The sequence below is a fragment of the Gracilinanus agilis genome, chromosome 6, assembly GCF_016433145.1.
Source record: "Gracilinanus agilis isolate LMUSP501 chromosome 6, AgileGrace, whole genome shotgun sequence".
Classification (NCBI taxonomy): Eukaryota; Metazoa; Chordata; class Mammalia; order Didelphimorphia; family Didelphidae; genus Gracilinanus; species Gracilinanus agilis.
Genome location: NC_058135.1, coordinates 180328732 through 180351149, shown reverse-complemented (window position 1 = coordinate 180351149; position 22418 = coordinate 180328732).

The following is a 22418-nucleotide window of genomic DNA, read 5'->3' as shown; positions in this document are numbered from 1 at the left end:
ACCATATGACAATTCATCTGGCCCTTTTGGGTTAACTAATTAAGAGCAACTATATAGTCTCCTATATTGCAAATAAATTCTCAGTTAGCCATTTTAGTTCTTTCCATTCCAATCTTTCCATTCCAAGAAATATAACTTGAGACAATCTTTTCTCCATTCTCTATTATACTATCTTCCTTCCTCCCCTAAAAAAAGAGATCATATCCCTTCATTAATCTTCTTCTTTTCCCAATATGCAATTTAAAAATAATTTTTGTTGTCACTAGCAGTTTCAGCTCATCATGAATTTTTATAATTTGGACATAATTCTAACAAATGTCCATACCATTGTATTTATCTTCTGAATATCCTACCTAAATGTACATCTTGCCAGAAACACATTTCAGTCAAGGGTTTTATTTTCTTAGTGTAAAAAAAATGTTTAACTTGAATCAAGAGAGACCTTCTTCTCACATTTTATAACTGTTATCCTGATTAAGTCACAAACTCATTGTTTCAATATATTTATGTGTAAAATGGGCATAATAAAACCTAGATTACACATGATTGGTGAGTGAATCAAATGAGAAAATATATGTAAAGAGCTTTATAAACCTAATAGTTTTATATAAATGTCAGCTATTATAATTTTGAAGCTATTATCTTATTCTCATCCTGTTCAATAGAGTTCAAATAGAAATAGTGAAGACAAGTCATCTTCCTATGGTTATTTTTATTTAAGAATTTTAAAAATAAAAATAACTGCTTTTTGTAATTAAAAAGAATTACTGAGATGTAAGCAGACTTTCTGTAGGTTTACTGAAAGCATCTTTGAGCCCACTAAAGTAGCAGACTAGATGATTTGTACCTCTTACCATATGAGTTTGATTTTTTCTATTAAGTCTATTTTTTTATCCCATGAATTTTGGAAATTATAATTATTCAATATGATGTAATCTATTAAAATTACCTGTATTTTTCAAACAAAATCCAGATAATTTTGGTCAATGTTTTTTTTTCCTGTGATATTGCATTAATTCCAACATATTTTATTTGTTGAATTCACAAAAATATCTTGAGGTCTATAATGAAAACATTGGGATTTCTTTTCATAGGTTTATGAACAATTCAAGACTTCTGACTACTAGGGTCATGTCTTTCTAGGTAATTGGTAAATGGAGTTACCTGTAATAATATGTTGTACTTGCACAGTATGATTTCCTCAAACAATCTGTATCATTCGTTAAGGTCAAGTTCCCTAATGATAACCTCTTGGCAATATATAGTTTTAGTGACCTAGTGTTGCATTATTATAATAACCCTCTCCATTTCTATAAACAAATCTCCTTGAATCAATCATTTGTTCAACATTTCTTTACTGACATATTCATGGCTGTTTTTTCATGGTTGTTACTAATGAAGCCCTTTCGATTCTATTTAGTTTCAGACATTTCATAACTTCTCTTGGAGGAAAATGACTATCCACAACATTAAAAAAAAATTCCAGCATCATGAACCCATACTCTATCTTTACTATTTCTCATTAAATGTGTCTCTTTTTGCTATAGATGTAGTCTTCTAAAAATTTAACCGTATATTTATCATTTGCTGTGAGACTACTTATCAATCAACTACTTTTTTGATGAGAACTTGTTCATCTTTTTTATGACTGCCTCAGGGCAATGGGTGCTATCTTTCATTAATATTCTATCAAGGTTTAGAAATATTTTCTAAATCTGTTATCATCTATCTTGCAGATCCCAAAAGGGTGTCAAGATTTGTGTTGTATTCATCTTCTTTCTCATGATGACTTTATGCTCAATATCACTTGCCTGGAAAAAAACAGAGTAGCTGTAAAACCTTCATCTATTGGTTTAATTTAACCTGATGATTCAAGCTCAGTTTTTCTATAAAATTCTCTGTTGTCCATATTACTGGAAAGGAGAGCCTCATTCCCTTGTCCTACTATTGGTTCCTTAGAAAATTTCTGAAGCAAACTCAGATCCACTAAATCCAGACCACTTTCCACTACACTGGACCACTTTTCTATAGGGAAAAAAGAAAAGGTTAAGTAAATATTTGTTGGATCGGACTAAACTATTAAACTAGAATTTATTATATCAATTAGTCCTCCTTCACAGACATAAGTGAGCCATATTTAGGACACAGTTTAACAATGTACTGTCAAGTAATAAGCAAAAGAAATATATCAGTCTCGGACTTTCATTCAATGGTCAATCAACAAGCATTTATTAAGCAATTACTATATGCCAGCCATAGTGCTCTGGGGTACTGTGGCAACTAGAGTTCAATGGAGTTATATGGCCAAATTTGTCGGTTTCAGACACAAACCATTAAATGCCAAGACAAGGTTTTAAAATGGCAGCAATGTAACTCCTGAGAAGCAGTGTTTATCACATGATTAAGTCAGCTTTATTCAATTTTACATTCAGAGAGATTGGAACTGTTTCTTTATTTTCCCCTTGGTTACTCTTTTTAAATCAGCTATTTTTAAAGTTTTAGAGTTCTTCTGAATCTCTTCTAGAAAAGCATGGCTTTAGACCACTGGGATACCACTTTACCAAGCAGCCCATCTCACAGAGAAGTAAACAATCATTACCAGGTTGACAAGATCATTTTCATCTATTTACTCCTACAGAAATGCCTAAGCTGGGCTTCTTACCTGTGATTTCCTCCACTCATCGTGCATTTCTTATCCCTCAGAATGAGTTTTCCCATTGCTATGTTGATGTCTTATAATAACTCTCATATTTGGGAACACAGTCAGCGATGTCTCCGGGTATCCATTAGGACTATACATGGGTAAGATGTTTTGGCTCTATGCATTTGAAGAACTGAGTACAAAAGCCTTTTAAAGTATAAGGAACGAAGGTGCCAAATTACAAAGCAAGAAAGGAAATTTACCGTGTTAATTGGTTGGCAGGTAGGCAGTCACATTCCCAATGATTCCTTGCTGAATTGTTTGAGAAATAACAGGAAAATAAAGACAATTTTTTTAAAAGGTTACCTTTAGCACAAGGATGAGGTTAAGCAGTGCTTGGATGATGGTGGCCACCAGAGCTAGAAACCTTTGTCCATCACTGTCTTTTATCTGATTGTGAGGTTTGCTTGTCTTCTTGGTAGGAGAATTAAGTTCCCCAGTGTTCCTTTCACCCCCACCTGAAATTTCTGAGGAACAAATCTCCCTTTGGTTCAAGTCTAGCCTCACCTTCCTCTACCCCCTTGAAAAACATGTAAGTAACCCAATAGATAGCATAAATCTGGTGTAGAACAGGTCATTCATGCCCTTGCAAATAAGGGAATGCTAAAGGATAAAGAATCATAGAATGATTAGAACAGAATCCTTTAACGTTTCCCTCCCAGTACGTTTCAGACCTCAATAGGACACTCAAACCCTCTTCGTGAATCTGCCTGCTCCGAGCACAGTCCAATCAAACATCAAGCCAGAACTTCTTTCCAGAAAGCTCGATTTCTCTCTGACTCCTTTCCTTGTCGCTAGTCTGTTTTGGAGCTGACACACCTGCAACCACTCTGTTTAACCAGCACTGCTTCTCATTTGCACTTATAGGCACTCCAGAATTTTCACAAAGGGTAAAAAACAAAAACAAAAACAAAACAAAAAACAATGTAACAAAGTTTAGAAGGGAAAAAACAAGGTGGGAAAAAAATTTTATAACAAATATTTCTGACAAAGATCTCATTTCTTAAATATATAGCAAATTGATTCAAATTTATAAGAATATGAAGCATTTACCAATTTGATAAATGGACAAAGGATGTGAACAAGTAATTTTCAGATAAAAAAATTAAAATTATCTTTAGTCATATTAAAAATACTCCAAATCTCTAGTAATAGAAGAAATATGAATTAAAACAATTTTAAGGTACCACCTCATACCTAATTGGCTAATATGGAAAGAAGAAAGAAAGAAAGAAAGAAAGAAAGAAAGAAAGAAAGAAAGAAAGAAAGAAAGAAAGAAAGAAAGAAAGAAAGAAAGAAAGAAAGAAAGAAAGAAAGAAAGAAAGAAAGAAAGAAAGAAAAAGAAAGAAAGGAAGGAAGGAAGGAAGGAAGGAAGGAAGGAAGGAAGGAAGGAAGGAAGGAAGGAAGGAAGGAAGGAAGAAAGGAAGGAAATGATTGCCCAGGTCACATAGCCAGGAAGTGTTTGAGGCCAGAGTTGAACCCAGGAACACTCATCTCTTAGCCTGGCTTTCAATCCACTGAGTCACCTAGCTGCCTCTTCAAATATAATTTCTTATTTATTAAACTCTAAAAGAATATTCCAAGAAAGTATATTTGCATTATAATACATGTGTAGCTCACATCAAAATGCTTATCATCTCCAACTGAAGGGAGGGAAGGAAGGGAGGACAATGGTTTGGAGCTCATAATTTTGGAAAATATATGTTGAAAAATATTATTACATGTAAATTGGGAAAATAAAATAGCTAAATAAAAAAAGAAATGTTCCAATCAATAAAATGTATATTTCTTTTAAATTAAATTAAGCTAGTATTTTTCATTTGTCTTGGAAGTGACAAACCCCCTGTGTCAACTGAATATATATAATGAATAGAAATCACTGTAATGCACTCAAAGAACAGGAACTAAAAAAAGATAATTTCTTCCAACTCTGAGCAATATGAGATTACCTTTTCTCTAACAATTTCACTGATTGATCTATTTTTCTACTCAGCGATCATGGAGGAAGAATTTAGATTCTTTCGAATACTTGATTCTGAAGAAGCATAGGTCTTGGATTAATTTAATTGACATTATTAACAAAGGGCAAAAAGAAAGAAAAAAGGTCTCATATTTTTTGGATTCTTCATAAAACACTGCTGTTGACATGCAAATTTTTTACTTTCCACCTGATATTAACCTAAAGTTCTCTCCAAAGAAATTCTTTGAATAAAAGAGATTTCATAAAGAGGAAAAATTAATTTTCCTATATTATGTTTCTTGTTTTTCATCATTTTACATTCTGAGATTCTACATTGACATGAATCGATTTCTTTTTTAATTCTCAGATGTAATGCTGATATTCTATACATGGAGTTACTAAAAAAAGAAAATTTTAACTAACATTCTATAGTTTATTTCTCACAATAATTTTGTTCAGTGGATGGTACAAATATAATTTTCTTCTTTGAGAGATAAAGAGACCAGGTATTGAGATGGTAAGTGACTTACCCAAAGGCACACAGTTGTAAAGTGGCAGAACTGACTTAGTAGACTCAGGTCTAGGACTTTGAATCTAGAACTTGTTCCCCTGAATACGCCAAATCATTAATATGAAAACTCCAATGTTTGTACAATTTTAAAGAATTACTATGAGCATCAAAACTACATTTTTATAAAGTTGCAGATTAATTAGTGTTTTTCAAACTGTTTTTTTATTCTGTGACAATATCTATATTATCTTCAAATGAATATAAATCTCTCATTGCCCAAAATATTTTAATTCTAATATTCCATTTATTACCTCTCTGGGGTGAAGAATGTTTGAAGCACCACATATCATGAGAAATTTGTAGAACTTTAATTCAATACATATTAAGTTCCTACTATGTTCGTGGTACTACAGTAAACACTGATACTATCATTTTCTACAAAATATTAACATGATTGGTAATTGTAGGACTCTATTACATTGACTAGGAGGCAGTTAGGTGGTTCAGTGATTAGAGCCCAGGGTCTGGACTTAGGAAGACCTCAGCTCAAATCCAGTATCAGACTCTAGCCAGCTCTGTGACTGGGCAAATCACTTAACCTCTGCCTTAATCCACTAGAGAAGAAAATAGCAAACCACTCCAGTATCTTTTCCATGGATAATAGTCTGTGGGGTCAAGAGAAGTTGGACACAACTGGACAGCAAACAACTTAGATTTTAAAATAATATCTATTTTTGATGTCATATATTTTAGATATTATTAAACTTCTTTTTCTAAAACAATTTCAGAGTGATTTTTTTAGTTGTATAACAAATAACATTTTGCACTCAGTTCTATGTGCTTTTGAAAAGCTGTTGCTGAATGATGAGATGGCTTCTTTAGAACAAAAATAATAAAACATTGTTGGCAGTCATGCTATAGAGAAAAAAATCTGGAAACTCATAAAAAAAAAATACTGAGTAGAGGTTTTAAAACCTACCTACCAAAAAAAAATCTCCAGATGATAATTGCTTTTTTGAGAATGTAAAAATGCCATAATCCCACTCAAAGAGAAAAAATAATAGTCAGAAATTTATATGGAGTAGGAGAGTCATGGAAAAGGATAGAGTAAATTTAATGATGTCAAAATTTATTCTTACTATAAATGTTTGAAAATGAGGGAAGAATGAGAAAGAAAAATGGGAGTTAGGTTAGCATGAGATCTATTAACACAACATTCACATATACAGAAAGGAATAAATTCACCTGGAAATCAAATTGTCATGAAAAGGAAAAGAACCACTTTGGTGCAAACTTCAATGCTTCAGTGAATCGGTGACCTGTAATTGATGTGCTTACTCCTTACAACAAGGCAAACTGCAGCCCATCCATATCTTTAAATAACTATTTGACTTACAGCATCATAGAGTTTAGAAGTTAGAAAGAAACAATGGCCATCTAGTCCAACCCATCCATTATAGAGTAGCTGACAAATCACCATCTAGCCTTTGCTTGGAGTCTTCAAGGAGAGATATATATCATTTCTCTAGGATGGCCATTCTACTTTCTAACACCCCTATTTTTTTTTCATTTTTCATTTGATATTTTATTTTCCCAATTAAATGTAATAGCAATTTTTACAGATGTTTTCAGGATTATAATATCCAAACTGTCTCCCTTCCCTCCTTCCCTGTCCTCTCCCTGAGGATTTGGGTGCAAAACATATTTCCATATTCCTTTTCATGTTGTGAAAGGACACTTATATAAAACAAAACATCCAAAAATAAAATGCACAAAGTGAAAAATAGTACACTTCAATCTGCATTTAGACTTCATCAATTATTTCTCAGAAGGTGAATAGCATTCTTTTTATCTTAAATCCTTCAGAATTGTCTTGGATCATTGTGTTGCTCAGAATAGCTGTCTTTCACAGTTGATCATCATATAATATAATATTACTATTACTATGTACAGTGTTCTTGTGATTCTACTCACATCATTCTGCATTAGTTCATATAGGTCTTTGCCCATTTTTCTCAGATTATCCTTCTCATCATTCTTATAACACAATATAGCACAATTCCATCACAATCATAAACCATATTGTGTTCAGCCATTCCTCAATTGATGGGCGTCCCCTCAATTTCTAATTCGTTGCCACCACAAAAAGGGTTGCTATAAACCTTTTTGTACAAATAGTTCCTTTTCACTTTTTAAAAAATCTCTTTTGTGTGCAGATCTAGCAATGATATCAGAGGATCAAAAGATATGCACAGTTTTATTGCCTTTTGGGCATAGTTCCAAATTTCCTTCTAGGATAGTTGGATCAATTCAAACCTCCACCAACAATACATTAGTGAGCCAATTTTGCACCACCACCTCCAACATTTATCATTTTCCTTTATTATCATATTATTCAATCTGATAGGTGTGACCTGACACTGGAGCTGTTCTAATTTGCATTTCCTTAATCTGTAGCAATTTAGAACATTTTTTTTCATATATCTATAGATAGGTTTGATTTCTTCATCTGAAAACTGTCTGTTCATATCATTTTTCAATTGAGAAATGACTTATATTCTTATTAATTTGACTCAGTTCTCTACATATTTGAGAAATGAGACCTGTATTAGAGAAATTTGATGTAAAATGTTTTCTTTTTACATTTTGTTGTTTCCCTTCTAATCTTGGTTGCATTGTTTTTGTTTGTACAAATTTACTTTAATTTAATATCAAAACTTTTCATTTTACATCTTGTACTCTGTATGCCCCTCCATCCTATTTTCCCCTTTTGTTCCTATTTTTTCTCTCTCCTTTCATTCTGTCCCTCTTCATAAGTGTTTCCTTCAAACCACTGCCTCCCCTAAATCACTTTCCCTTCTATTAGGCCCCTCCTTTCTTATTTCCCTCCTATTTCCATTTAGGGTAAGCTAGATTTCTATACCCAGTTGAATACAGATGTTATTCCCTCTCTGACAATTGTTCAGAGTTACAAGTATCATCTTCCCATATAGCAATGTAAACAGTTTGATTCCACTGAATATTTAAGTTTTCCATTTCCTTTTTCCCCTTTTTCTGTTTCTCTTGAGCCTTGTATTTAAACTTCACATTTTCTGTTCAAGTCTGGTCTTTTCATTACAGATGCTTGAAAATCTACTATTTCATTAAATGACCATTTCCCTCCTGATGGGAAATATTCAGTTTTACTGGGTAGATGATTCTCGGTTAACCTAGTTTCCTTGTCTTCTGCAATATCATTTTCCAAGCCCTCTGATCCTTTAATCTAGAAGTTGCTAAATACTGTGTAATCCTGACTGTGACTCCATGATATTTGAACTGTTTCTTTCTGGTGGCTTACAGTATTTTCTCCTTTGCCTGAGCATTCTGGAAATTCACTATAATATTCCTGCGGGTTTTACTTTTGTGGTCTCTTTCAGGAAGTGATTGGTAGATTCCTTCAATTTCTATTTTATACTCAGCTATAAGAATATTAGGGCAGTTTTCTTTAATAATTTTTTGTACTATGATGTCTAGGCTTTTTTTTTTTTTAATCATGGCTTTCAGGTAGTCTACTAATTCTTAAACTATCTCTTCTGGTTCTATGTTCTATTTCTATCTTCTATTTACTCTTGTTTTCCAAAGAGATATTTCATATTTTTTCTATCATTTCATTCTTTTTAATTTTTTTTATTGTTTCTTGATGCCTCATGAAGTCATTAGCTTACATTTGCCCAATTGTAATTTTTGAGAAATTACTTTCTTCACTGTGCTTTTGAGCCTCCTTTTCCATTTGGCCAATTCTACATTTTAAAAAAGTTCTTTTCTTCATTGAATTTTTGTGCCTCTTTTTTTCCATTTGGCCAATTTTGCTTTTTAAAGAATTCTCTTCAGTAGATTTAGTGCCTAATTTTAATTTGGTGAGTTCTGCTTTTTAAGGTGTTATCTTCTGCTGGCATCATTTTCATTTCTTTCTCTCACTTTTCCTTTGCCTCTCACTTGATTTTTGAGATCCTTTTTGAACTCTTCCAGACCCTGATATCAATTCCCATTTTTCTTTGAAGTTTTGTATGTAGTTACTTTGATCTCATTGTTCCCTTCTGAGTTTGTGTATTGTTTTACTTTGTCTCCATAATAATTTCATATGGTAAGGTTTTTTAAGTTTGCTGATTTTTTTCAGCCTTTTTTTGGCTTTTATTTTTATTTTATAGATTTGTTTAATTAAAAAGCTCCCAGAGTATAAAGGGCACTCTCTTGAACACCAGTTTTTCTTGTAGCTACCCTATATCTAGTTCTGCATGTTTTAAAATTTCAGTTCTTCCAAGTAGAATGATGACCTGTGGGCTGATAGCTCTGGAAGCTTATTCCCACAACTGATTCAAGTCTCCCTCAGGGCTTGCTGTTTGTTTTGCACTTCCAGAACATTGTCAGGGCTCAGAGCCTCACCATAGGCTTCTCTTGGTGGTTGGGGCCTCACCAAGGGCCTCATAGTAGCCCTGCCATGGCCAGGATGGAACTTCGAGAGGCTGGAGTTGGGGGCTCTCTTGTTATCTTAGGCAAGGTCTTAGGGTCTTGGGGTCTTGCTGCGGGGCTGGGCCTGGGTCCAGAACCTCAAGCAGTACCAGGGTATGGAGATAATGGGGCTCCTCATTGGTGATCTCTGCTGTTGTAAAGCCTTGTTGCAGACTGAGCTCCCCTATCACCCTAATGAGAATCCTTCTCTCCCTAACTTCCAAGTTGTCTTCTATAGAAAAATTACCTCACACTGTCCCTTTTTTGGTTCTGCCACTTTAATATTCATTTTGAAGATTTATTTTAAAGTGAGTTGGAGGGGAGAGATTCAGGCACTTTGGCCTCTATTCCACCTTCTCTGACAACTCTAATTTTTTGAAATATTTTTCCTGACATCAATTCTTTGCTACTTTTCAACTTCCACCCATTGTGCAGAGTTCTGCTTTCTGGGACACAAGAACAAGTCTAATATATAGCAAATAAGCCTAGCAGTATGGTTCTCTACAAAGGTAGGAGGAAGGTATATTTTCTTATTTCTACAAATAAATTGCCTTTAGTTTCATTTTTAGGGGTTCTTTCCATTTACATTATTGTACTCATATATATTATTTTCCTGGTTTTGCTTACTTAATTCATAAAAGATTTCCATACTTTTCTAAATTCTTTGCATTTATAATTTCTTATAGGCTTATAGTGCTTCATTACATTCAGTCTCAAAACCTACTGAATATACCACTGGAGCATGGGCCTCTCACTTACACACTTTAAACATTAAATTGATGAAGCAAAATGGTCTATATGTGTTTCTTGGCATCTCTTTCCAGGTTTCCATGTGTATGTACACAGGAGCCATTGTGGTACAGAAAGAAAGCTGTCTCTGGAGTTGGAGAACATGGGTTAAAAATTCAACCTTAGAAATATAATATATAATACAATATAGTTCATATAATTACAACATAACATGAATATATATAATTTATATATAACATAACAAAAATAAAATAACATAACAAAACATAATATAATATAATATAATGTAATATAATGTAATATAATATAATATAATATAATATAATATAATATAATATAATATAATATAATATAATATAATGTAATGTAATGTAATGTAATGTAATGTAATGTAATATAATATAATATATCTTAGAAATAATAAAAATTCAACCTTTCTTATATCTTCCTTAAACCTCATTGTCCCCCTCTGCAAATTTAGGAAGTTAATCTTGCTGGCCACTGAGATTGCATTTAGTTATAAATCAATAGTCTTGTGATTAGATAGACAGACATGCAAAAATACACTATATTTATGTTTGTATGCAGATATTTTCCTATAACAGAGTGTATAGAAGTCTGGGCTTGGGATAAGGAAGACAGGTTCAAATTTTACCTCATCATTATAAGCTGAGTGATTTTGAGAAAATCATAACTACTCAGAAACTCAATTCCCCATCTTCAAAATAAAATGCAAATTAACTACCTTACTGAATTGTTATGAGATTCAAATAAGATAAGGTATCTAAAGAGCTTTGCAAATTTTAAGACATAATGTTGTCCATTATCATTAGGTATATTTACATGCATAGAACAAGTAAAGTATGCACAAGTTCTCATCATAAATCTTCACATCTTCAGTCTGGGAAAATATTTAAAGAATAGGCAGCTTCTTATTGCCTCTAATGACATGCCTGTACTGACTAAAGGTGAGTACATAGACTAAACAGCCTTTGTGGAGAGCCAGATGATCCTTCTGGCCTATAGTGAGTCTAAAATTAACTACATGTGGATGGTTAGTGAAATTAATTTATTTTTCATAGTGCATTAAGTTTTCTGGTCTCATTATCTCAATGTGAGATGAGCTACATCACTTATCAGTTCTAGAAGTACCCTGGAAAGGTTGGGCATGCTTTCTCTAATATTATCAGCTTAAACTCCCATTTTGTTGTGTTTCATTTTTCATTCTAGGGGTACAACTCCAATTCTATTTAATTAATTAAAACTAACTAACTTTTATGAATGGATATTGTAACATGCATGACCTTAAGTGGGGTGAACTGCCTCAAAGAATTCAGCAATGCTCAGAGCTTGCCCGGATGAAGATTTGGCTTTGGTAATGTATGGATTGGGTTGGTAAAGCCTATAATATAACTTCACACAACCCACAAACTTAACAAGGGAAGGGATTTATTAATTCAGGAAAACAGGGAAGGAGGGATAATTTTTCCGTTGGAGGGTAAGGAAAAACTATCTAGTTTCTTCAGGATACTTGTTAGAAATATGAATCCCCCAGAAGGGAATGCCTCTGAGTAACTTATTCCCCTAATTCCCTCACAAACTAAACTTTCTCTTAAATATAATGTTATCTAGTTAAGATGGTTAAGGTAACCTTGATTGTAGATCTATATTGTTTAGAGATTAGCTAGGATACTGCATATGGGTATTTTCACAGTACTCACAGCCTGGTTTAGTTTGTATGGGTAAATAGCAAAGAATCACCCTGCTCCCTGAGGTAAGAGATAAACTAGCAGAGAAGTAAAATCCTACTCCTCTTAAGCTGCCCAGCTCCCCTAAAGAGTCCTTGCCTTTATACCCTGATTTTATACCCACATTCTTAACTTCCCCAACTGCCCCCTCTCCTGGAGTTCTGGGGGTACTGGGGAATTCTGTGAGGCAGTTCACCCCACTTAAGGTCATGCGTGTTACAATATTAACTTTGAAGATAAAGCAAGAAGAAAAGTACAAGCATTTCCATCTCCTGCCCAAATACCTACCTCAAGGGCGCACATTCCCCTGTGTTTCTTTGTTCTCCAGGAAGAGTGGACACAGAAACAGCACACTTTCTACATAGCACTGGTTCAGTCCTGGATGACCTCTTTCTCAGCAACTTCTGGGATGGGTCCTTATTACAAACTTCAGCATGAAATCTGCTCCTACACCTGGTAGTGGATCACTCTCCTGACATTTTGAAATTCAGTTGGTCCACTGTTAGTGGAGCTGTGAAATGATCCAACCATTCTGGAGAGCAATTTGGAATCATACCCAAAGGGCCATAAATACCACTACTAAGTGATCAGTCTCCAAAGAGATCAAAGAAAGAGGAAAAGGACATATTTATACAAAAATATGTATAATAGCTCCTTTTGTTGTGGCAAAGAATTGGAAACAGAAGGGATGTCTATCATTTGAATAGTAGCTGAACAAATTGTGGTATATTATCATAATGGAATACTTTTGTGTCATAAGAAATGATGAACAAGATGATCACAAAAATACCTTGAGAAACTTATATGAAATGATGCAAAGTGAAGTGAGCAGGACCAGTTAAACATTGTACAAAGTAACAGGAATAGTGTATAATGAGCAACTGCGAATGATTTAACTATTTTCCATAATGCAGGGATCCAGGACAACTCCAAGGGACTCATGACCAAAAAATCTATTCACTACAATAGAAGGAACTGATGGAGTCTGAATGCAGATTGATGCAAACCATTTTTCACTTTATTTTTTCATGAGTTTTTTTTCTTATACAAGTGACATGTATCTTCTTTCATAACATGGTGAACATGGAAATAGGTGTTGCAAAATAGCACATCTATAATCTATATCGTATTATCTGTCATCTCCGGGAAAGGGAAAGGAGGGAGGGAGAAAATATGGATCACAAAATGTCAGAGAACTATTATTTAAAATTGTATCTGCATGTAATTGGGGGAAAATAATAATAATGAAAAAAATTCAGAGAGTCATAGCTTCAAATCTCCTTCACCTAAAATAAAAGAACAAATAGTGAAGCAAAGAATTAAGGCCCACAGGAACTTCTTGCCATATAGCAATGTCACTTTATATTCATCAGAACTATCAGGCAAATAGAAGTCCCCCAGAAGAGAAGGACCAGGTTTTGAATGACTAATGCCTTTTTAATACCTTCCAGAACTAACCCCCAACTGCCCTCTTTCCTTAATAGAAAGCAATCTCCAATTCATCAAATATTTTATAACATTTTATCTTGATGACACCTTTGCCCCAATTATATTCTATCATTTATCATACTTATATGAATCATGCCCACATTATTAATCTAAATGCCACTTGATTTCAGAGACTACATTGGTTTTGTTGTTGTTTTTTTGTTTTTTTGTTTTTATCTTTAGTGACCAGCTTAGTATCTGGCACATTATCAATACATAATAATGGTAATAATAGTTAACTTTTATATAATACTTCCTGTGTACTAGGCACTGTGCTAAGTACTTTCTTTATAAACATAATCTCTTTTGATCCCTACAACAACTCTATTGCTATTATTATCCCCTTTTTACAGATGAGGAAACTGAGGCAAAGGTGAAAGGACTTCCCCATGGTGACGCTGCTAATAAATGTCTGAGACCAGATTCATGCTTGGGTCTTCCTGACTCCAGGCCAGGAACTCTATCCACTGCATCACATGCTTGGCAAATTAAATTTGCTTAATGATACTAAATAGTTTACAAAAAGAGCTTTATTTGACATTTCCTACAATCTATATATTCGTGCTTCTAATCTGTTTTTCTCCAAGGATTCTAAGTTTTGATAATTTATTTCTTTGTGTGGGCCCTCTATGGTGAATTTTGGGGAAAATATGAACGAGAGTCATATAGGATAGAGAAAGAGTGAAGGATTGTAAATTCTATTATTGGAGCAACCACCCAAATCAATGAGATCATAGCTCCATTTGAGAATTTATGATATAGTATTCAATAAGAAACCATCCATTTTAACACATTCAATAAATTCCAGGAGAAAATATTAAGGTTTGAAAGTCTCAAATACAGGACAATTGTGGATAGATTCAGCTTGAATTGTATATGACATTGATATACATCTTCCAGAAAAATGGCGAGAAGAGCATCTTCTTGGTGGTTCCTATAGACCTATTCTAGCCAGGCCACTAAATTTACTGGTGACTTTTTTTACTTTTTTTCATCATTCTTTGCTCAATGTTGTCTCTAATTGTATCAGTCTATGACAGTATTTTTAGGTTGTAATTTTTAAATAACCAATGTATTTTCTGATTGTTCCATATGGATCATTGGTTCTCTATTTTCCACCTCGACAGAGTTAATTATAACCTAAAGAGGGACCACGGTCATCTCATTTCCAATTTCTGGTTCTTCTACAGCCATGCTTCTCAATGTGGAGTCTGCAGCTCCTCAGGGAGCGTGAAGAATTTCTCAAAGGGCTGCATAGCCCTGAGCTGTTTCCATTGACATTTGCAAAGGGCACATCTCCACATGTTGTGCATCTGGTTCCACTCCAAGTGAAAAGGACATTGCTGGGATATGAAACAAAGCACACACACTAGGAATAGTATGTACTGACTGTGTGAACCCCTCTGGGAAAATTCTCAGTCTTTCCTTGTGGACAAAAGGAGTAGATATATCAAAAACTCAAGATAATGAAGTATTGTGAAGGCTTCACAAAATTAGGGCTTAGCCTTGCCATATTTTTTACTCCAACTGAATACAAATGAAGTAGATAAAAAAAGTGAAAATGAAATTGAGTAACCTGGGGCTCAGGTGATTTTCATGGTTGGTAGGATTTAAAGTTGAATGAGACTGCAGATACCTAATCTAAACCTCTTCATTTGTAGATACCTTTCTGAGAAACAAAAGAAGACTGTAAAGTTTTGAAAAATAGTAATAGTTCACTTGTAGGAGCTCAACTTTGCCTTTGACTTTGGAATACATTGTACAGTTTCAAGTTAAGTGAAACTTTGTTTTTGCTAGATGACAATTGGTATGAACTAACACTTTGGGGCTATGTTAACTTGAAAATAACCAGAATTACTAAAGTAGTCAGAAAACCCACTCTTTAATCATGAATAGGGATAAGTTCATTATTCTGGCCACCACACAGAGTCAAAGGCTCTGGGAACCACATCCCTGGGAGTAGGCACCATACTAGATGCTTTCTCCTCTGAAAACAACTCCCTTGGGAGAAAACATCATACTAGTTGCTTTCTCCAAAAAGGAAAGGAAATAAATGGGGAGTCCTTATATATCCTCTGGATAATCAGGTATCACAAACAGCTTTGTAAACCTCTTTGCAGCCAGCAACTAGGATATTAAGAAGTGTCAGCTGTAACCAATCAAAGGCAAAAGTCAGACTAAGAAACTGGGCTTCAAGACAGGAAAACTTTTATCCAATAGAGAAGCCTTCAAAACAAAAAGGTGATTAACATTCAAACCAAAATAAGGGTACTTGGCACTGGGGTTTCTCAAAGGTAAGGGTAAACTGAGTCATTCAAAAATCCACATTGACAGCTATGAGGATGTACATAATATTTTAAGGGATCTCTATTCATGAGGTGCTATTTTAATAGGATTGAAGTTCCTTTAAACACTGGGATTTTCTTATGTGACATCAATGCATATACACAGGCAAATATCACTCTAGAAGTGAATTTGAAATGCTTGGGAATGCAGTTTCTATTTCCATATTTTCCAAGTTGTATTTTTAGTGGCTTTGTCAGAAATTTTGTCACAAACTTTACTTCCACCACATTTTTAAGGGGAAAATCAGCCTCTCTAATAAATCTTATATTCAGTGCCTAAAAGTTGGAGTCGACTGTCAGTTATAGTTATTTCATATATTGAAGACACTTAAATATTCTAGCAAAAGCATCCATCAGTATAAAGGAGATATAACTGCAGCTGAAGCAGTGCCACCTGGCCTTGGTATCTGCCCCAGGGCACTTGCTGGCTGTGGAGAAGCAGCAAACTCCATCCACACCACAAACTACCCCAGCGCTGTAATTCAGAGCTCACTCCCATCCAAAATCGCATCGTAAAAAGTCTGTTATAAGCCAGATCATGACAAAAAATCCAAATCTTTTCCACTGGATCAGAGCAGTGAAGCTTCCAGTCTCAGTGGAGTTATAGATCCTGCTCTTCTAAAGTAGCCACAATAGTCCTGGCTTTGTGTGGAAGGCCAGTGTACAGCCCTATGGGCACTCATTGTCATTCGGGCCAGACTGCAAGGTAGTCAGTCAATCGACAATATGCACTTGAGAATCTGCTGTGTTTAGAAAGCCATAATGGTGCCCTGACATAGTTCGATGCAATGACACCCCCCTGTGGGAAGCCAGACACCCACTGTCAGTTGCATTAACTCCTCAAGCCATTAAGGATTATTCACTACAACTGAAACATTGACCTCCTGAGTGAGCTCGTGCCACTTCCTAAGGTGCTTGATAATTAAGGGGAGTCGCTGAGAATGGGGCAGACCAGAGGATTCTGTTATTTCCTTATGGCAAAGTAGATAGAAAGAAGATGAATAGAACTATCTCATCTGATCAATGGCCACAGGATTTTAATTATACTTCTTTATGCATTGAAGCTGTTTTGACCAACAGCAAATGCTGCAAAGAGTAAAATACTATTGGGTTTTTGAAAGGCTATCAAAACTCGAAAACCTCCACAAATGTCAATGCTAAACATAGTATTCACTGCAGAAGCTTTCTGTAAAGTTTAGATATTTTGACCTCTAAGAGATGGCATAAACATGAATGCCATGCAACAGGGTTTATATTTGGAAAATCTGTCTTAATTATATATATATTTTGTATTCCCGTTTTGTACAAATTTGTAAGCTGAGGCCCGGGCTCTTAATCTTGGGTTCACACGGGCTAGATTTGATTCTTAGAGGCTGACCTAAAAGATCATGCTCTTTCATTCATAGTGCCTGCTACTTGGAGTTTATTGTGGGAAATCTCTGGCTATAGATTGTGTCTATGTTTCCACAGATGTGGGGAAAATGGATCCCCTGCTCCAAAACAAGCATTGAAGGCAACAAACACATTCATCAGATACAAGACAGCTTTTATTTCACCCCACAGAAAAATACGGAAGATACAGAGGTCTCAGAGGAGCTTATAAACAATGCAGAAAACTCAAACAATTCAACATAGCTTCAGAAAAAAAACAACATGATTCTCTCATCTTTGTTGGGTCCCACTTTTCCATACGGTCCTAAACTCCTCCATACTAAGTACCATTCCCAAGGATGCCCTTCAAAACCAGAATTTTATATGAACAGAAGTTCAACCCCCACCAACCGCATAACAGTGAAGCAATGCTGGAGGCTGTTACTACCCCAGAAACCCCACTTCTCTTACTAGAAGGGCCAATTCAGGTATTGTACCGCCTGGGAAATTCACCCTCCTCCAAAAAGGAGATTATGAAACGCTGTCCAGAAATTTCCCTCAAGTGCACAAATACAGTCCTTTCAAATACACCCTCCCAACCCACCCCCAACACACACCTTCTAACCCTAATCCTAAATTCAAGCACTGAATCGAAAAAGAAAGTCAGATAGATGGGAGAATCAAAAGCATTGTCAGTTCACTTTTATGGGCCATCCTGAAACAAAAGGCTGTTCTTCTGAGTCTCAATCAAAATCTCTAGCTTTCAAAGCCTTTCATAATTTGGTACCCTTCTACCTTTCCAGTATTCTTACACCTTACTCCCTCCACACATCTGGTAATATATGACACTGGCCTCCTTTCTGTCCTCCCTCTAGGCATGTCATCTCCTGATTGTTGTCTACCCCCATCCCTGGAATTCTCTCCCTCCTCTTCTCCATCTCCTGGTTTCCTAACTTCCTTCAAGTCAGAGGTAAAGCCTCATCTTCTACAAAAAAGATTTTTTCATTTTCTCTTAATGCTCATATCTTCCCTCTGTTGGATAGTTCCAGGTTATCCTGTATGCATTTTCTTCATGCATGGCTATTTGCATGTCATCTCCCCCAGTAGACTGTGAGCAACTTGAGGGCAAGATTTTGTTTTGCTTTTGCCTTTCTATATTTCCCAATGACTTATCATGGTGCCTGGAACTTAGTAGGTCCTTAATAAATGCTTATTGATCCACTGAGTCAAATAGTTTATCCTGTAGGCAATACCTATAAATGATTCCTATTCTCCTGGAGGCATCAATATGCAATTTCCAACCAAATGACTCATTACAGAAGAAGCTGCAGTCACTAATACTCAATCACAAGTATTTTATCTTCTGGACAAGATACCAACAAAGAGATGCTTTTTTAAAAAGTCTCTAACAAAGGATCTTCTTCCTAGAAATGCATCAAGGTGACAAAAAAAAAAAAAAAAACGAACAAAAAACCAAAAACAAGCTCTTGAATAATGAACAAAAAAGAAAAAGGAAAGGTCATGTGAAGAGAGTGAGAAATGACAAGTGGACATCCTGAGGGCTCTGCTGGTATCCTCTAATTCTAAGGAAGGCCCTAGCTCATTTGGTGAGGACTAATGGGAAACATACACAAGGGCTGCACAAATTGAGAAAGAAATAATGAGTTGTAATCTATCGTTGGAAGGAAAACTCAAATCAATGATATCATAGATTCATTTAAGTATTTGGAGTTGAGCGTCCTCCCATAATTAACTCTTTGCTAATGGATAAACCAATTTAATTGTTACATACAGAAAATGAAATTAATTTTTCTAGCATTTCCTTCTGAGTACATACACATACACACATACACACACACACAAACACACACACAGCACTAATCAAAGCTCTGCTGTCTCGAGTTATATCATTTTGATATGGATTGATAAATATGAGCTGTTAGAATGGGCCAATTTTTTCCTACATTAAAAATATTATTTTCTCTAAAAATTTCACTAAATTGCCATTGATTCTATTTTGCTGTTTGCTTGCTTTTAAAGGAAATCCTTTATAAATATAATCCATCTAAAAATAAGATTGAGTATGATGTCAGATTATTCAACCCTTTTCAAAGAGAAACATTCTGAAGATCCAGTTAACAAAGATAACAACTTGCTTTCTACCAAAAGGATGACTTCCATGCCAGTGACAGGAGGTGATTCAGCAAGCTGGCTGGCAGGAAAGGTTGGTTAGCAGGTTTGAGATTCCTAATTGGGTTTCTAGCTTGCTAAGAAGCAGCTGGTCCTTAATTAGTTGAAAAATTGTTACCACTAAAAGTTGCTCTAAAAAGAAAAAGAACAAAATAATTAAAACATTAGAATCCATATGGTGAGGTGCCTATCTTCACTTGTCAATTGCTATTTTTCCTCTTTCAAAAAATCACCAGCAAGTTTAAAAATATTCCTGGCTGTCCTATTTCTTTATTTCTAATTTATGAAATGGAAAATCCCCATAGGCCTGCAAAAGAAATGGCAAGGAGATAGTTGCTTGCAGTATAATAATTCTTTTTGACCATGAAATTATCCCCGATGCTTTTTTCTCCAATGGATTGTGTATGTAATAGATGAGTAAACTTTGCATAAGACCTCATTACTGTAGGCTTTAGTAAGTCCCCCTGTATGATTTGTTACAAATACAAGAAAATGGGAGAAAATATCAGCATGCTACAGAGACGGGGAAAAAAATAAGCCTTTGTGAACAGATTTCATTTGAGGATTAACAGGGTTAATATTTCCTAGAATACCTGGAAACCAATACTAGTGACTATTTTATAATTACAATTCTACTTTATCAAGAGAACGTGCTCATATTAAAAGCATAAGCATAAGCTATGTGCATAACAGCATTTGTCTTACAGATAAGCTATAAGCTATGAACTACAAAATCACAAAAGTTTGACTAGTTACCATGTATAAAAATGCTGTGTAAGAAGGCCTTTTTAGCTCAAAATGTTTTTGGTAGACAATTTTGTTCTGGTATTTAAACCTATCCCAATATATATCATATATTTCAGTTTATCTAGAAATTTCACTATACTGAATCATCTTTTACTATGATTAAAAAAAGAAATGCCTTATGAATAAAGCATAACTATATCGTCTCTCTGAAACCTTTGTCCAAAAGAATAATATGTATGACTGTCCTTCTGGTCATAGCTAAAATCATAGGCCTATAGCATTTAGATATGTAAGGGACGTTAGGGAAGGTCTAGTCCAGAGATCCTTAACCTTTTTTATGTCATGAACCCCTTTAGCAGACTGATAGAGTCTAGGAATCCCTTCAGAGAATAATGCATAAAACAAAATACATAGGATTACAAATAAAACCAATTATATTGAAATAGCTATTAATATTCTTTTTTAGTTTATTACTAAGTTAAAAACCCCAGACATAGTCCAATAACCACTGTGGGAGCAGGTCTTATTGCTTCACACTATGACTACAGCAATAGCCTGCTTTATGCTCTCCTTACCCATTTCTACCTGCTCCAAATCATTCTTCACTGGACTGTCAAATCTATCTCCCTTAAGTATAGTTCTGGCCAGGTCATCACCCGCCCCAATTCAGTAAATTCCAGTAGCTCCCTATAACCTCCAGGATTAAATGTAAATTCATTTCTTTGGCCTTTATAGTCCATCATAGTCCCTTCCCTTTCCAGTCTTCTTATACCTTACTGCCTTTTAAGATCCAGGAACACTGGTCTTTTTGCCATTCCTTGCTCCATTCCATCCCCACTCTGAAGATTTCATTTCCCCCTTGCCTGGAATTCCCTCTCCTGGTTTCCTACAAGTCTCAGGTAAAGGCCCAAATTCCTCAAGAAGTCTTTCCCACTTCTCCTCTGAGGTCAACCTAAAATTATCTTTTATGTACCTTGTTTATTCCCCTCTTCCCCTGACTTGGTTCCCATTAGACTTTGAGCTCTTGAAAACAGGGACTTCAGAGTGTTGGAAGAGAATTTCTTTCTCCATTATGTTGCTTTGTTTAATGTCATCTCTCAATGACCTGGAGGTCAAAAACCACTGAGTAAATTCAGGTATAGATAAGCCCTCAGAGAAAGGAAGTTAAAGAACCAAGCAACCAACAAGACAGAAAACTGATTCCACAGGCACTGTTCCTCTGGGACGTCCAGGCAAATTAAGAAGCTATGGTTGGTTCCTGAGATGTGATGTATGAGAGCAAGTGGATGGAGAAAAGAGCTTATAAGTGGAGACCAGGTGGTCTTTGGGGGTCTTCTGACTGGAGTGTGGAGGCTTGATGAACTCTTGTTGGTGGTAAGCTTCAATCCATCATGGTGGACAATAGAATAGCAAGCTAAATACCTCTCTACCTCTTTCCTACCTTTCCCTCTCTTTACTACTCCTATTACTTTGATTTAATAAAGTTATTAAGCTATCAGCCTCATAATTTAATTTTAATTATTATAAGAGGAAAGAGGTTGCTTTTTTGTTTTTTGTTTTGGTATTCCTGGCTCTTAGCAAAGTACCAGTGCTAGGTAGATGCTTATAAATAGTATGTATTTAATAAATGTTATTGATTTAGTTATAGTTGACATGAATACTCGCTTTAAATGTAGGCTTCATAATCTCTAAAGATTCTTATCCCAACTTTCAGTCCCATTAACTAAGGTTCTAGCATGGTGGTGAAGATTCTCTGCTGGACTTTGTTAAACAAGTAACTCTTAACCTTTCAGCTTTGTCCCAAAATAATAAATGGTGACATTATGGAATTATTGAAAAGAATAGGAGGGGGACAGCTGGGTGGCTCAGTGGATTGATAGCCAAGCCCACAGGTGGGAGGTTCTGGGTTCAAACTTGGCCTCAGATACTCCCTAGCTGTGTGACCCTGGGAAAGTCACTTAACCCCTATTACCTAGCCCTTACCACTCTTCTGCCTTAGAACCAATACACAGTATTGATTCCAAGATGGAAGGTAAGGGTTTAAAGAAAAAAAAAAAAAGAGTCCAGTTGCCTCCCATTAACCCTTGTAGTTGTAGTTGTGCTAAGGTGAATCCTCAGA